Source organism: Spermophilus citellus (genome assembly GCF_964194105.1).
Source record: "Spermophilus citellus genome assembly, chromosome: 1".
NCBI lineage: Eukaryota > Metazoa > Chordata > Mammalia > Rodentia > Sciuridae > Spermophilus > Spermophilus citellus.
This window is the reverse complement of record NC_138182.1, coordinates 136,343,801-136,355,966: the sequence shown is the minus strand read 5'-3', so window position 1 is coordinate 136,355,966 and position 12,166 is coordinate 136,343,801. Positions and strand designations below refer to the sequence as shown.

The 12,166-nt window shown below is 38.8% G+C and overlaps 1 protein-coding gene across 4 annotated transcripts in view; it reads left to right on the top strand.

Moving 5' to 3' along the window:
• The window catches only part of SGCD (sarcoglycan delta), a 392,094-nt gene that overhangs the window by 362,352 nt on the left and 17,576 nt on the right, over positions 1 to 12,166 (top strand). The window lies entirely within an intron of this gene.

Sequence of the window (12,166 nt, the reverse complement as noted above, 5' to 3'; positions counted from 1 at the left end):
TCATCCTCTATGGTAGTTGGTAATTCCATATGGTGTTTGGGAAGACTATTTATCTGAGTCATCGAGCCCTATCCATCCATTAAGGACTCTATAGGACACCCTGAGGACTCTCTGAACCCTGTAAAAGTCTGAGAGCATAGTCGATGCTTAGTACCCAGTGACTACTTTCCAAACATGCTCTCTGATTCCTTCAGCCACCAGTTTTCATACCATCCTACAGCTAACCATACTAAGCCCAAGGCCAGAACCATCAGTCCATATCACTTTCAATCCCATTATTAGGTTTCCCATTCCCTTCACTAATGAAGCCCTGGAAATGAATCACACAGAATGCAAAGTATGAAGGCTGAGTACTACCTTTTATTCCCCCATGGCTGGGCCAAAAAACAGAGGTTTTGCAATCAGTAGAACTTTCATTTTAAATGGATACATTCGCATTAACCAAAATATCTTAGAACACAAATAAGTACCCCCTAAATTTTATTCAATTATAATTTGCTTTGCCTGAATTGAACAGACACTTCAGAGAAGAAGAAATATGATTGGTCAAAAATATATGAAAAAATGTTCAGCATCTCTAGCAATTAGAGAAATGCAAATTAAAACTATACTGAGATTTCATCTCACTCCAGTCAGAAGGGCAGTTATTAGCCATACAAGCAACAATAAGTGTTGGAGAGGATGTAAAGGAAAAGACACACTCATACTTTGCTGGTGGGACTGAAAATTGTAACCACTCTAGAAAGCAGTATGGAGATTCCTCAGAAAACTTGGAATGGAACCACCATTTGATCCAGTTATCCCACCCCTCAGCATATACCTGAAGGACTTAAAATTGGTATACTATAGTGGTGCAGCCACATCAACATTCATAGCAGCTCAATCCACAATAGCTAAACTATGGAACCAACCTAGATTCCCTACAACAGGTGAATGGATAAAGAAAATGTGGTACATATATATAAGGTGACATTACTCATCAGAAGAATAAAATTATGGCATTTGCCTGGAATTGAATGGAACTGGAGATTATCATGCTAAATGAATTAAGACAATCCCAAAAAACCAAAGGCTGAATATTCTCTCTGATATGCAGATGCTAACCCACAATAAGGGTAGGGAGGGAAGAATAGAAGTACTTTGGATTAGACGAAGGGGGATGGGAATAGGGAAGAGAGTAGAATGAACCAAAACTTTCCTATGTTCTTATATGAATACATGACCAGTGTAACTCATCATGTACAACATGTCAAAATGCATTCTACTGTCATACATACCCAAAAAGAATAAAAAAATAATTTGCTTTGTTCCCAAAACCTTAAACCTTAGTCTATAGCTCATTATCCGTAAATCCAAGCAGATTTAGGGCAGCATTTAAAACTATATGTTCTTTAGAAAGAGCTGTGGTGGGAACCTCCAATTTCCTGATGGCTAGTCGCTGTGTAATCTGATGCTTCACATCTCCAAGCTTCACTTTCACTCTGTCTAAAATTAGGAGGACAACATTAATGGTAGTATAATGACTTTTGTCCAGAATTGTTTTCCTTAGTATGTTCACAATAATTGTAAGCTGGAATTTCTTAAATACCTTTTACAAAATTAAGCTAGAAGTGTAACTTTTTGCATATGCGATATTTGTATTTTTAGTCTTCTCAGGACTGTGAAGCTCACCTGTTTTGGTCCCTGCAGGCAGGGATTCCTGTTCAAAATCTACATGGGTGATGAGGATGTCTATTGAGCGTTAGCATGGAGGATGAACAGAGCTTGTTATGATCACTTGATTCAATGCAAGAGTTTTTCCTTAAACTATAAGCATGACAGGCAGTACACTTATTTATTAATCTTCCAAAACCTGTATAGTGATGATAAATGCGGGTTTTGTTTTAAGGCTTTACCCTTTCAAATGCTACTACAATTCCCACTGGATGGAGAAAAGTGGGTCTCGAGGGCCACATGACAAGTTAATGGCACACCTGATGATAAGATTCCACTCCAAACTCCTTGTTCAGTGTTTCTTCTGCTCTGACACCCTATACCACAGGGTCAATGGACTGAGAATTCTTATCAAAGCTAGAGATTTCATTTCAATGAGAATTCCAAATAGCATCTCTGAACTTCTTATTTTGATTTTGAATTGCACTCATCAGTAGCCTAGCTCTATGTGACCCAAGGAGTCAGGTCTTACTGGGAAAACTGGAAAAGTAGCATTCTGAAGAACAGCATGAATGCGGGAGTGTACATCATTGCTATGATATTCAAATCAATTATTTGGTTTCTGTCCCACATTAGAATAAGTACGGAGAATGTAATGGTTTGGGGATAGCAAGGTACAGGGAGGACTAGAGTTTCTCTGGAAACTGCACTTATCATGCCTGTAGTTTCATATGCGGTCACCTTGGCAACCTCCACTTTTGAGAAACACGATTTGCTACAAAATCTCAGTTTCTTATCACAATTCAGAAGGTCATATTAAACCACTACAGTTTAGTATTTGTGATCAGTTTTGAGCTCTGAAAAGGTCATTGACCAATTCCACAGAGAATCTATTGATATTCTACCACCTCAAAGTCCTCGACGTTTTCGTAAAATCTTTTAATAGCCAGAAACAAAGCATGAAAGAAAAATGGACTTCTTTAGCCACTTGCCTTTGACTCTTTTAGGTCGAGATTGTTCTCTGCACTCAAGCTCTTTGCTAAGTCTGTCATGCTGCCAGGATCTACAACAGGGTGCTCCTTGTGGATCACATGGAGTTAAAGTCAGAGAGGAGATTAGAAGAAATACAAGAAATTATCAATGCTTACCAGGTTAGGAAGGAGAAGAAGAGGGATGGCCGAGTTTGTATCTCAGTGAATTCAATAATGACGCCTGTCACGGATCGCCTCACCTGTGTACCATCTATCTGAGGAAGGCTTTGCCTGCATCTCCACACTCCACTTCCTAACAGTCCTACAAGGGAGAGACTGCCATCCCCTCATAAGCACACAAAGCAGCTCAGCCTCAGGAAGATGGACAACTTCTCCAAGATGGCACATCCAGCAGATGGAGGTGCTTGGGCTCATCCTGCATCTGAAGCTCTGTATTTAAACCAGTATCTTATATTCCCACTGATGGGAGAATAAAGAATCTAAGGCATTTAAAAGGGGAGAAACTATTGTGCTCCCGGAAAACCTAAAAGATAGCCTGGCAGAATATGGGTCCAGCTGCAGCTTTTGCTTTTGGTCCAAGTTCAGTACGAGACAATGCTAGTATGACTCGAACATGATCAAAATTAAGAAATCACAAATTGTTGAAAATCATACAAAGATGGTAAGAGGAAGGAAAGTGATGTTTTTGGCCCTGGACCTTGTTTGGAACATAAAAGCATCATACTCAATGCTAGATGATGGGCTCTCAGGAGGACAGCAACTCATCTCAGTGAATATTCATTGAATACTAGGCACATCCTTTATACTGGGCATGAGTCTAGCAGAATCACCACCTTATAGGCTTTATTCTACAGGATGAGAGAGAGAAAACAAATGAACAGACACATAGTTACAAACTATGCCCAGGGGCATGAAGAAATGTCAGTGTTTGAAGGGTAGTCAGGGAGAGCCTCTGAGAGGTGACATTTCAGTGACACTTGAAGTAGACAAATCAAGAACAGAGGGTAAGCCAACTCTCTGCTGCAAGACAGGATGATCAGAAATACTACATAAGACATAATACTGTATACAGGCCTGCTTGCTGTAGGATCTGTTGAAGACCCTGTGCAGGCTGGAAAGGGAAAACTTCAGGACTATCCAGATGCTCATGTTTTAAAAATTGGGTGTATCTATCAATGGAAGTTCCAGGTGACATGGTAGATTACACGAAGAGTTTTCTACCCAAAATGTAAAGTTACTTTTTATTAAATAGAAACAAAGAATATTGTAGAATACACTTGCTAGGAGTCTGGAGAACTGAGTTGATCTATAGCTCTCTGGGCCTGTGCTTTTTGGCCACAGTGTTAAACATTTAACTCTTTAGATTCCAGTTGTTCCTCTCACCAAATGGGGATAGTAGTGAACCCAAACAATACTATACAGGAAAAATGCTTAATGTGCATAGCATATGTTATAGAATCTGCTACATCAATGCTATAATTGATCCAAATCTGTTGCTGGAGTTTGACAACAGACTTTTAAGTGAAAACCCTAGGCTTCCAAGTTCCTTCAGAAAAGACTGAGAGGCTTACTCAAAAATACAGGGTGAGAGACAAGGGATACAAGAAAATAAAGTGGGGAACATTATTAATTTTCAAACTGAAATCGAGTTGGACCACAGATTTTAACATGACGGTAGCCAATACCCTGCTCTTAAGATTATCTTTGTCTCAAAATCTCACTCAGCATTTCTTGAGCCAATTATGTTGATAAAAATCAGTTTCCTCAAAACAGCTGCTAGTTCTTTCAGTGTTTGTCAAACAGTACAAATAAAATACAGGAGCTTTTTCTAAGTACTTTTCTTGAAATGGCAAGTAAACTTCAAGCTCCTAGAGATTCAATAAGAGCTAGTGAATCCCTTCAAATCCATGAAGAAATCGAGAAATATTTAAAAGTTGCTATAAATAAAATGCATGCCCTTTGAATAAAAGATTCCACTTGAGTTGCTAAAGTTTTATATGCACAATCTCATTATATTGGCAACACAGAAAGCCAGTAGGCCCACAGAAGAGGCACTGCAGGTCATTTTATCTGGTACAGACATGCATCACATACACAACAGTGGGCCTGTAAGGTTACTGTAATGAAGCTCAAAAGTCCGAATTGCCTAGTGATGTTGAAGCCTCCCTAGGTCAATGCACCACACAAGTGTCTGTGGTGGTAGTGATGTCCACAGGCCTGGCTGCAGCACTATAAATGTGTACAAAATGGTGTACAGTACCTAATACTTGGTAAATGACTTATTGGTTTATGCATTTTACTATGCAGTACTTTTATTATTTCCTACTTATGGAGAAAATGTTTACTATAAAATGGTATGCCATGTTAGGCTTTGTCTTCATAAATCTCATGTTTACTTTAATAAGGGACTGTGCTGAGTGGATAGCCTAGACCATCTAGATTTGTATTAGAATATGAGGTTCACACAACTACAAAACTGCTTACCAACACATTTTTCAGAACGCATCCCGCATGTTAACTCAGCTACTATGGTTTCAACAAGGGTTGCTTGTTCCCCAGAAGTGATACCAGAATATACTGTTTGCATCAGTGGAATGGTAGGGATTCATATTATTAAAGTCCCAAGATCTGCAATACACACAGGTCTGCTGAGCTAGTATATGTCTGTGGTTGTCTATACCTTCTCTCTGGAGAGAAATTTTAAAAATATATAGATGCCCCAGAATTCTGATTTAATTTGTGTGAGGTATGACCTAAGATTCAAAGATCCCCTGTAATTGTGACAATGACATTTCCCAGTTAATTTGAGAACTCCTTAGGTTCAGCTACTTTGATTGATCAAAACTGCACCAACTTAGCTGAGCATGGTGGCTCACACCTGTAATTTGAGCAGCTCAGGAGGCTGAGGCAGGAGGATTGCGAGTTCAAAGCCAGCCTCAGCAAAAGCAGTGCACTAAGCAATTCGGTGAGACCCTGTCTCTAAATAAAATACAAAATAGGGCTGAGTGCCCCTGAATTCAATCCATGGTATCCAAAAAAAACTATACCAACTTTATAGCTTGTTCTCAATTCCTCCCCTTTCAATAACTTTCTCTGATTATGTTAAGTATGAGGAGAAAACATAGGGAGTAATCCTAGGTGTTGGTAGGAATCTGTTATTTCTTAGGAAAGTCCGGAGCTAACTCCCTTCCGTTTCAGCTATCATATACATTCCTCGATTTTTATGATGTTCTGAAGGTCACTCCCCAAAGTAACAAAAGCCATTGTCTCCATTCTCTGAGGATCGGAGCAAAATATGATCTAAAAGCTTGTCTAGGCTTGGAAGTGATTAATGTAGATGCTTATGATGAAGGAAATGAAAACGAGAAATCTGGATAAGTAATCACTGTTTCAACAGAAACAATTTCAACAAAAAATGAGCCTGAGACAGAGAGAACAAACTGATAATGCCAACAGCAAATAAATTATTCTCAGAGTTTTAAAAACAGGCCTTGTGATAGCATTTAAAGTTTTGTGGGGTTTTTGATTCATGAGACTTCTGAGTAGAACCAAGAAGGAAAGGGTCGTGGTTGCTGACCATGTTTCACAGGTACTTCAGACGGAGCTTGAGCAGAGAATGAGAGGGTGCAAAGGAGCACAGAACTGTAGCAGCAAATGACGATCTGATAGAGAAACATCTCCTCGGTGCTTCATAAACATAGAAGACAGGACCAGTTTTCTCTTTGTCCTGTTTCCTGGGCCAAAGACCACAAAACTCAAAAAAGAGCTATGTCAAAGGGCCACAAACGGAGGCCGAGCCCTTTGGAACTCTGGTCGGGATGTTGCCCTCTTTGTACTGTAGAATGAGAACTGATTTCAAGGGAAATCTTCATGCTGGCAGAATGCAATCTACACCGTGAAATAGCCACACAACTCGTTCCCAGAGTGCACTTTCCTTACTCTCACCAGCCAAAAATAGACAGCTGCAACTCCACAGAGTGTGATGTTTTCAGAGATTTTTCTTTTGAGGTTTTTATATATGCAATACCATTCACTCACCACTAACCACGATCAAATGTACCACTTTATGTCCTCCTCTAGCCCTTCATGTTTATATTTCCACTTAACATCTAAAAAATTCAACGTATCTAAAACTGAACTCTTAATTTTATAGCTTTGTACTCTTTTCTCCAGTGGCTGACCCTTAACTACCTACCAGTGACAAAATCCAAAACACTGGAAAAACTTTTGATTCATTCTGTCATCAAATCCAAATCCCCATCTTTGCCCACCTGTAATAGTGACAGACTCAACTAGTTCCTTTTCAGTCTTCTTCGCGGATTTTTTGCATTCTTCACTCTGTAGAGAATTTAACTATCAGTCAGAAAAACAGAAATGTTGGGAAATATAGAGGAATTCTATGAGAAATTGACTCCCATCATAAAAATCAAGCTGAAAAGTCCCATGATCTGCTGTCTGTGAGACACCTAGGAGAATGGGTGGTATGGTTTCAGCCTGTGTCTGTGGTCTCAGGAGATCAGAGGACAAAAGTCACAGTATAGGGGCAGAAAGCTGATGTCCTAAGTAGTCAGCCATGCAAAATTCCTTCTTACTCAGCTTGCCATCCAGGTGACGTACACCTGCATTAAAGACAATGTGTTTTACTGAGTCTACACATCCATAAGTTGATCTCACTCAGAAACATCCTCACAGACACAACCAGAATATTTGACCAAATGTCTGGCCACTCCATAATCTAGTCAAATCGACAAATTAAATTTAAATTAACTACTATCCATTAAAGTCATCTTTGCAACATGGAAATCAGATTATGTGGCCTCCTTTTTGCTTCTTTCCACATTTGTCCATATAAGTCTTTATTATCTCACCACATTCTGCCATTATGCCTCATTTACCTTCTACCTCTTATTAATACCACTTTCTCTATCTATCTCCTTTGAATTTATCTTAACCTACAAAGTTATCTTCCTCCTAAAAGTCTTCAGACAGTGTGCTAGTCCATCTGCTTGGAACTTTCCTCCCTCCTGAGGCTAATTTCTTCCCATCCATCAGTTGTCAACGTAAGCCTTCCAAGATATGAATTCCTCCTAATACTTGGTCCACAGTTATGAATTCCTATAAGGTTCTGTACTTTCTGTCAAGGACTTCCCACCACCGTGAACAAATAGTTACTTAATCTATGTCATCCTCAATAGCAAGTAAAACTGACTAGGACAAGAATTGGTGTGTCTTGATTTTAACTGTAACCTCAGCCTTCTTCTTGGTACTAGGAACTCAGTAAAAGTCTGCTGACCAAATTAATGAACCAATTCATAATGGACATTCAAAACCACCCCAATCTCTACCAGTCTAGGATACAGAGTACCTTATTAAACCAGGGCTAAGGTGACTTCTCCATAGGCCTAGTTTAATAAGTGTTTGTTAAAAAACAAATCCACAAGTTCTATCCTGGAAAAAGAGGACCGATTCAAAAGGATGTTATATGATGATCAGAGTTGCCTTTCATAAAGGTAAATCTCATGATGGGTCTACTCTAGAGGACAGAATGCTGCTTTCTCAGAGAAATCATCTTCAAAGGAAGCTATCCAATCCATTTTAAACTTTTAGAGCAGAACCCTGGAATATTTGGCATAACTTTTTTTTTAACTTAGCTCTTTACAAACTCAATAACTTCATTCATAAAATTTAAATACCAACTGATCATTAAAGGATCTTGAGTTTCAAAGTAACCCTTGTTTGACTTAAAAGTAGAACCTATGTAATTGGAAAAACCCATGTTTCTTCTTACTGTTTTCAGGTGCTTATTTTATTTCTACCACTTTCTGTAATGCAAGTTGAAGTGAGTTCCAATGAGTCCTGTGTGTTCAAACCAAAGCAGATGTTTAAAACAAGGATGCCATGGTGGGGTGGATATATAGTGTGTTGACTTCTATAAGCTGAAATCGTAGCCCTGGAATTCCTTCCCTGTCTGGCTTGGTTTGAAGCAACTACCATATACTTCTTGTGCAATGGAGCATGATGCACTATCACAAATCACTTGCTGGGGACTGGGGATATAGCTCAGTTGGTAGAATGCTTGCCTAGCATGCACAAGGCCCTGGGTTCAATCCCCAGCAACACACATGCACACACAATATTACTTCCTGGCTCAGTTTGTCAGCAAAGGGCAGCAGCCAAGACTTCAGCTCTTCTAAGAAGCTCCCAGTGAAACCCTTTCAAATTCTCCAGCTCTTGGGCCATGTGCATGCTTAGCATCAGGGATAAAGATACAGTGTTTTCTCCCCTACATCAGACACTTCGAAGTGCTAAAAGACCTAGGTACCACTTTTTCCTCACTGTCCCCCACTTCACATTCCATTTCTCCTTCCTAACTCCCTCCTCTGCTGATTTCAGGCTCCAGCATCGGACACCAAGATAACAGCCTTAAACAGCCTATTAAATCAGCTTCCCCAGTCATGAAAGGTCCAACTCTTATAACCAACTTGAACAGATCTCAATGACAGAGGTTCTCTTCCTTTAGTTGAGCCCTAATCAATAGAGTTTTCAAGCAAATTGGCAACTCTTACATTAAATATCATTCTCAGAATGTTGTCATACCCATGGTTTAAAAAGATTAAAAAACAACAAATTGCTGACCTTTAAAGATGAAATGGTTTCATTTAAAAATATCAAGTTCTCGCTTGTTTTAATAAACCAGAAACCTAGACCTCTAGTGCAATCCTAAGTAGTCTAAGTACTCTGACCAGCTTACTCACTGAAATTAAGGAAGAATGCTGGATAACATATGTCTTAGACACTTTTTAAATGCATTGCTGGCTGGAAATTAGCTAAGATTTTATACCAGTGTTCAAAAAGTAAAGAAGCATGGAAACCCACCAAAGACAAGAGTATAGAGGCCAGCTTTAGTTTTACAGATTTTGTTAAACGAGATGAAATTTAATTTCAGTTTTCCTGACCATGGGAACAAAATTTCTCTCAGCACCTATAGAAGTTCAAATAAAAGTGTCAAATAAAAGATCTCACAGATGAAACTGGTGCCAGGTCCCAAACCCCTAGTGCAAAGGCACGATTCCAGGAATTCCCCACCTGAGCCTTCTACCCAGAGGACCTCTAGGGAAATGATCTATCCTGAATCTCAGCACCAAGTAGGAGGGAAAGACAAAATGTTCTGTAGGACCTGGTCACCTCAAATAGGGCCTAAATCTGTTTTGAAGCCTTGAATTCATCTTACCTGGTGGGCCTGACCTTAAGGAAAGAGATCAGCTTACAGTGGGCTCAAGGTGAGGGTGGTGCCAGAGATTGATGGAAATAAACTCGCACCCTCTCTAGAGAAAATGAACTTGAGTGCCCGTTTCAAATAATTTCAGCAGGTAAAGCCCTAAGAAGTATGAACTCAAGTTAAGCAGAAGAAGAAGAAAAAAAAAACCAGAAAAGCAGGCACTGTGAGCACGCAGGGAACCAGGGCAGCCGGATTACGCCTTCCAAGTCTTCAGTGTAGTAATTACAGAAAACAAAATGAGTAAGACTTAGTACACGTAAAGGAATACAAAACTGGCTAATAAGTTAGAAAATGAAAGCAAAATTTCTAGAAATGAAAATAAAGATCTCAAGAAACAAGACCTCGATGGATCTGATGGAAAAAAAAATGTAAATCAATGTGAAAAGGTATCTGAACTCCCCAGAAAGCAAAGAGGCAGAAATTCCAGAATGAGAATATTTAATGCAAGTTCTAGAATGTGGAGAGAGAATAAAGAAAAAATGAACAATTTGGAAAGACACATCAACTGAGTGTTTCCAGAAATGATGAAAGACACAGAAGCACAAATTTAGAGAGTTAAAAAAAGTCAAGTAGGGTAAATGAAATGAAGTTCACATGTATAACAATAACACTGCAGACCATCAAGATGAAATGCAGGAGGAGAGAAAAGGACCCCAGAGAGGTTTAGAATTGTAGACTGACAGCTGACTTCTCAATCACAGTGATGAGGAGCAGAGTAAAGAAGAATAGCTATAAGTTCTGAGAGCAAGGAGATATTTAAGCTGAGAATCAACCACACGTGGGTAGACGATTTCCAAACTGTATTCTATTTATCTGAATTTTATCTTCCTGCTAATGCTCATACTGGCCATCTTGCCTTTTTTATCCATGTAAGTCCATGTGAAGTTGAGATTCAGCCAAAATATCTTTCACAAGGGACAGCAAATTATGGATTTATTCCATAAAAACAAAATTATGAACCTACCCCAGAAGACCTGCAGTACAATGAAACATCAAGGATTGTCTTGATGTGGAACCAACCTAGATGCCCCCTCAGTAGATGAATGGATAAAGAAAATGTGATACACACACACAATAGAATATTACTCAGCAATAAAAGAGAATTAAAATCATGGCATTTGCAGGTAAATGGATGGAGTTGGAGAATATCATGCTAAAGTGAAGTTAGCCAATCCCCAAAAATCAAATGCCGAATGTTTTCTCTGATATAAGGAAGCTGATCATAGTGGGGTAGGGAGGGGGAGCATGGGAGGAATAGACAAACCCTAGATAGGGCAAAGGGGTGGGAGGGGACATGGGGGGTAAAAATGATGGTGGAATGAGATGGATATCATTACCCTAAGTGCATGTATGAAGACACGGATGGTGTGAATATACTTTATGTACAGAGATATAAAAAATTGTGCTCTATATGTGTAATATGAATTGTAATGCATTCTGCTGTCATATATAACAAATTAGAATAAAAATAAGAAAGAAGGAAAAAAAACTAAGATGACAGAAGGAATAAGGAAAGTGTAAATACATAGATATACAAGAACTCATTGATTGCATAACCTTTCAGAATCAGGAGCCTTGCAAAACCCAGAATCATGATATGTAACAAAAGCACATAAATCAGGAAGAGTAAATTTGAACAGTTGGATTAAAAAGAAAATCTACTGGAGACTCAAGTTTGTTAAGTTTAACTCCCCAAAACTCCTCCATGAATTCAAGCAATTCTCTCAGACTTTTTTCCCCCTGTTTTTAGAAACTGACAAGTTAATTCAAAGATTAATATGAAATAGGGAAGGATCTACAATGGTCTAAACAATCTGTTTTCTTTTGCAAACATTAAAGAAATGACAGTAATTTTGAGACTTATTGTAACATTATGACCAGCCAAGAGGATAAGGAAGCCAAGACAGCCAGTATGAGCATTAGCATGAAGCTATAATACAGATAAATAGATTATGGAAATTGTCCGCCCACATGTGGTTAATTGATTCTCAACACAGCACTGTGATGTTCAAAAGGGACAGGATTTTTGTTTTTACTAAGTGGTGCTGGAATATAGATGGATAAACTTACTGCCAAGAATGACCCTCAACAATATTCTAAAAAGTTAGCTCAAAACAAATCATAAATTTAAAATCTAGAACTGTCAATCTTTCAGAAGAAAACATAGTAGAGTGTCTTTGTTATCTTGGACTTTCTGTAATAAATCATCACCTGACACAAAAGCAGTAAACATACAAAATAT